Here is a 6,235-nt window from a genome sequence, read left to right as displayed (position 1 = left end):
CAATACACCCTTTACTAAGTTGAACACGTGGGCTAAGCATGGTATGTGTGTGAGATTGCCGAGTTCCAAAGCCGCCACCAAGTTACAGCCATTATCAGACACAACCATGCCTGGTTCTAGGTTGAGTGGCTAGAGCCACAGCTCAGTCTGGTCCCTTATACCCTGCCACAGCTCTGCGGCGGTGTGCTGTTGGTCACCTAAACATAATAGTTTCAGCACGGCCTGTTGCTGCTTCCCCACTGCAGTGCTACACTGCTTCCAGCTACGGACTAATGGCTGACTGGTGCTGCAAGATGAGAATTCTGAGGTGGAGGAGGAGAAGGGGGGGTTGCAGCCACTAATCAAGGTGGTGGTGGAAATCCTGATGGAAGTAGGGCCCGCAATCCTTGGTGTCAGTAGCACCTGTGTCATCCCAGGGTACGACTCGCTCTCGGCCTCCACAACGTTCACCCAGTGTGCCGTCAGGGAAATGTAGCGTCCCTGGCCGAAAGCACTTGTCCATGTGTCACTCGTTAAAGGGCTTCTGTCAGCCCACTATACTGTTTTTTTTTTTTTTCTTTACTAATAATCCCTATACTGCGAGCTCTGCATACATAAGTTAAATAATCATTTTGGTTCAGTAGAATTTGATAAAAAGCTATTTTTAAAATATGCAAATTACCTTGCTACCAGCAAGTAGGGCGGCTACTTGCTGGTAGCAGCCGCATCCTCCGATCCTAATGACGCCCCCTCCGCATTGTGATTGACAGGGCCAGGGAACGGAATCGTTCTCTGCTGGCCCTGCCTGTTAGCATTCAAAATCTGGCGCCTGCGCCGCGGCCGTACCTATCTTCAATCTGCGCAGGCGCACTGAGAGACGGCCACTCGCTCGGCCGCTCCATCCTCAATGCGCCTGCGCCGATGACGTCACATCTACACCCGGCGCAGGGGCATTGAGGAGCGAGCGGCCGCCTCTCAGTGCGCCTGCACAGATTGAAGATACGTACGGCCGCGGCGTAGGCGCCAGATTTTGAATGCTAACAGGCAGGGCCAGCAGAGAACGATTCCGTTCCCTGGCCCTGTCAATCACAATGCGGAGGGGGCGTCATTAGGATCGGAGGATGCGGCTACTACCAGCAAGTAGCCGCCCTACTTGCTGGTAGCAAGGTAATTTGCATATTTTTAAAATAGCTTTTTATCAAATTCTACTGAACCAAAATGATTATTTAACTTATGTATGCAGAGCTCGCAGTGTAGGGATTATTAGTAAAGAAAAAAAAAAAAAACGGTTTAGTGGGCTGACAGAAGCCCTTTAAGTGGACCTTCCCAATAACTGTGTTGGTCAGGGCACGGGTGATGTTACGGGACACATGCTGGTGTAAGGCGGTGACGACACACCGGGAAAAATAGTGGCGGCTGGGGACTGAGTAACGAGAGACGCCAGAATACAGAATGAATTAAAAATAATTTAAAAAAGAATCACGCACCTCATCAATCTTTGCCACTGCCATTCTGCAAGGATATTGGTGGATCTGGCCACTGAGCCCGAGGCAGGTAGCTGCTGCAGCCAGTTATTGAGTAGTTCCAGCCATTTCCATTGTGATGACACAGAACCAAGAAGTACCATACAATACAATACATTTTATTGATCCCGAGGGGAATTTCTGTATCACAACAGCTCATCAAAGACATGAATTATAACAGTAGACAATAGACAGGAACATGACACCACCTCCGAGCATACAATCACCATACATGAATATCAATGACAAGTCAGTACAATACACAGTTGGTACAACACTAATAGTACTATGTCACATCAGATTACCCAGGTTTAACACTTAGATAGTTGTTATACGACCACATAGCTGTCGGCCCAAACGATTTCCTGTATATTTCTATTTTACATCTAGCAGAGTTCACATCACCGTTTAGCTTTCCATTCTTCTGTAGGGTGGCCACCGGCCGGTATCTCACCATGTAAAATAATTTTTTTCTAAAAAAAGCACTCACCTCCTCTGTTTGCTCATGCTGCTGACTGGAGGACATGACAGGACCTGCGAGACGTTATCACGCTGGAGCGCAAGTCCTGTCCTGAGCTTCCAGTCAGCAGGGGGCGTTCACCGCAGCGCGTGCAAATAAAGGAGGTGAGTGCTTTTTTTTTTGCAGAAGCAAACTGGGGGCACTAATGGGGGGGCATTATTCTAACTGGGGGCACTAATGGGGGCATTATTGTAACTGGAGGCACTGATGGGGGGAACAATTCTAACTGGGGGAACTAATGGGTGGCATTATTCTAACTGGGGGCAATAATGGGTGGCATTATTCTAACTGGGGGCACTAATGGATTGCATTATTCTTCCTGGGGTGCACTAATGGGGGATTATTCTTCATGGGTGCACAAATGGGTGGCATTATTCTTCCTGGGGTGCACTAATGGGGGCATTATTCTTCCTGGGGGGGCACTAATGAGGCCATTACTCTTACTGGGGGGCATTAATTCTGGGTTGCACTAATGGGGGCATTATTATTACTGGGGGCACTAATGGGGGCATTATTAATTCTGGGCGGCACTAATGGGGGCATTACTATTACTGGGGGCACTAATAGTGGCATTATTAATTCCGGGCGGAACTAACAGGGGCATTACTATTACTGGGGGCACTAATGTTGGCATTTTCAAATTCTGGGCTCACTAATAGGGGCATTAATATTATTGGGAGCCACAGTATGATAGCGACTTAACACTCCCCTTTGAGGTGCGGCTTAACTTGGCCGGTATTTTTTGTTGGGAAAGGTGGCAGCCCTATTCTTCTGATCCATGAGAAGAAGAGCGAGAGAAAAAAGCAGGATCCTGTTGCATCAGTTGGCATCTGTTTGAGCCATTTCCATCTGAGATCCATTTTTTTAGATGAAAAAAAAAGTCCTGCATGCAGGACAAAACGTATCTCAGGCCGAAATGGCTTAAATGGATGACAACTGATACAACAGGATCCGTTTTTTTTACAGGATCCTGTTTTTTGTTTTTGTTTTTCTCTTCTTACGGATCAGAAGAATGGAAAGCTAAACAGTGATGTGAGCTCAGCCTGAGGGCTCATGCACATGAGTTTGTTAGTGTCAGCTACCTGCACAATGCTTCCCAAGCAAACAATGGCACTCGCCACTACAGACAGGCAGAACAGCGCTAACATTTCACTGCTCACATTAAACGACCTTAGTTTTCGTAGAAAGTACAGTCTGCCCATACCTTTTTTGTAAACCCTCTCCATATTGCACCTCCAGTCTGCATGTGGACCCCTAAATATTTCCTGACCTGCTCCACTTCCTGACCAGCAATAATGAGAGGAAAACATTCCTTCTTCCTCCTGCTATAATTCACCACCATCTCCTTAGGGTCTATTCACACGTCCGTGTGTGTTCTGCGTATCCGCAAAACACGGACATCGGCGATGTGCGTTCCGCATTTTGCAGACCGCACATCGCCGGCACTTAATAGAAAATGCCTAATCTTGTCCCAATTGTGGACAAGAATAGGACATGTTCTATTTTTTTCGGGAACGGAATCGCGGACCCGGAAGTGCGGGTCCGCATATCCGGATCCGGGCAGCACGTCGTGCTGCCCCATAGAAATGAATGGGTCCGCAACCCTTAGTCTGCTGTTGTAGACAGTTTGTCTGACAGCATTCCACATTTCAATACCAACTCTCTATATTCCTCCTCACCGTGGCCCCCCCCTAATACATCCGACTTCCACAGAGTCATGGCAAAAGTCAGATTTATACCAAAAATTTGCTGTAAAAAGGTAAAAAGAAAGGGAGACAACACAGTTCCCTGGGGTGCAGCTACACTACTCAGTAATCTGCCAGACACTGTTGCCCCTATCTGTACAAATTGCGGCCTATTTGACAGGTAGTCAATTATCCAATTTACCCGTAGAGAGTTGCAGGAGCTGGAGCAGCGCCAGAATGACAGCAACGTTAGATTGCTGAAGGGAATGATGCTTACTTTTTTATATTTATCCCTTTCTGCCTTTTTTGTTTTAAATTCCTCCTGGAAAATGATTGACAGCTATCAAGCTGAACTTCAGGAACCTGGAGTGGAAGGGTGCATTCAAAAACCTATGCCTTGGGCACCAGAAGGGCTTGACCCACCCCTGATCAATGTATTCATGATAACCTGACTTTTGCAAAACCTAACCATCCAGATACAGTGGCCATAATGGATTGTGTATAAAAGAAATGCTTGTATAGTAGAAGATAAATATTTGTCATCCCGCGAGAAGCATCAGTTGAAGACGTCAGAAGGTAACATTCACACCGTGACTGACTGGATAATCCTTTTTCTTCAGGAGTGTCGATCAGCCCAGGGGCAGCAGAAATCCCCTGCTTTTTCATCCTTTAAATATACTTCTGGCAGCCGTGCCAATGAAAGCAAAATTGCCAAGTTTCCAAAAATTGATTTGGCACGCTGCGTTCAACAGAGCCCCTTTTAAGTTCAATCTGAAAATGCTGGCTTGTGGTCAGCGGGGATTAAATGCTTCCAAGTTTCCCGCAGTGAGACTGATCCAGTGACTCTTACACAGGTTGCCCATTCAATATATAGTTTCTTTGCCGTTCTTTTTTCTCGTCTGCTGCGTCTTGGCCGCTGGCGCGTGTAGTGTTTTGGGAGCAAACATTTGAATGAAGAGAGTAAATACAGAATCTTTCATAGAATTTGAGAAGGCCAAAACCAAATCATCAAAAGTCTGGCAAAAAAATATAAACAACGCCAAGAGTTCTGCCGAGGTCGAATGGGATTAGGCCCAAGCAGGCTGATTTAATGCCACTGAGAACCGGTAGGGGCATTGTGTCAAGGAACAGGTATGGCTGGAGGGTAACCTTCCACTGTCTAGTATATTAGGGTACTGAGCCAGTGGCATATATTCTGGAAATACTTGTGGTCTCTTCAATGTGATGTTTCCATAGGGTTCTCCATTACACAGAATATCATGTTCTATATAAAAAATTCCCCCTATAAAGAACTCACTCAGTACCTTCTGAACAATGGCTCCTTATAACTACTTCAGTGGGAAAAAAGACCTGAATGCCACGTGTATTTACATATTATTATACGACAACTGCTAACTAAAAGGAACAAGTCAGACAACCTCTTTAAGGCCTCCTGGCGTTTGTCATTAAATCTTGCGCTTGCTAACGATAATTAGATGATTCTGACAACCTTGTCCTAGTCTACACAGCAAAGCCAAGGAGTAAGCTGTGCCAAGCAGGAAGCTACAGGCAATTGTTCTTGTATCAGTGGGTGGTGTACAAATTGGAATATTTCAGGATTTTTTGTATAGTCCCATGAAACAACAATTATTAAAACATACTGTATCTTTATAATATGTGAAGTGAATAATACTGTATGTCATTTTCTAATGATACATTCCCTGTAAAGTGAACATACACTCACCTAAAGAATTATTAGGAACTCCATACTAATACGGTGTTGGACCTCCTTTTGCCTTCAGAACTGCCTTAATTCTACGTGGCATTGATTCAACAAGGTGCTGATAGCATTCTTTAGAAATGTTGGCCCATATTGATAGGATAGCATCTTGCAGTTGATGGAGATTTGAGGGATGCACATCCAGGGCACGAAGCTCCCGTTCCACCACATCCCAAAGATGCTCTATTGGGTTGAGATCTGGTGACTGTGGGGGCCATTTTAGTACAGTGAACTCATTGTCATGTTCAAGAAACCAATTTGAAATGATTCGAGCTTTGTGACATGGTGCATTATCCTGCTGGAAGTAGCCATCAGAGGATGGATACATGTTCTCATTCTGTTTACTCCAAATTCGGACTGTACCATTTGAATGTCTGAACAGAAATCGAGACTCATCAGACCAGGCAACATTTTTCCAGTCTTCAACAGTCCAATTTTGGTGAGCTCGTGCAAATTGTAGCCTCTTTTTCCTATTTGTAGTGGAGATGAGTGGTACCCGGTGGGGTCTTCTGCTGTTGTAGCCCATCCGCCTCAAGGTTGTGCATGTTGTGGCTTCACAAATGCTTTGCTGCATACCTCGGTTGTAACGAGTGGTTATTTCAGTCAACGTTGCTCTTCTATCAGCTTGAATCAGTCGGCCCATTCTCCTCTGACCTCTAGCATCCACAAGGCATTTTTGCCCACAGGACTGCCGCATACTGGATGTTTTTCCCTTTTCACACCATTCTTTGTAAACCCTAGAAATGGTTGTGCGTGAAAATCCCAGTAA

Source organism: Bufo bufo, chromosome 1, assembly GCF_905171765.1.
Source record: "Bufo bufo chromosome 1, aBufBuf1.1, whole genome shotgun sequence".
NCBI lineage: Eukaryota > Metazoa > Chordata > Amphibia > Anura > Bufonidae > Bufo > Bufo bufo.
The sequence above is the reverse complement of the archived record's forward strand: the minus strand, read 5'-3'. Positions refer to the sequence as shown.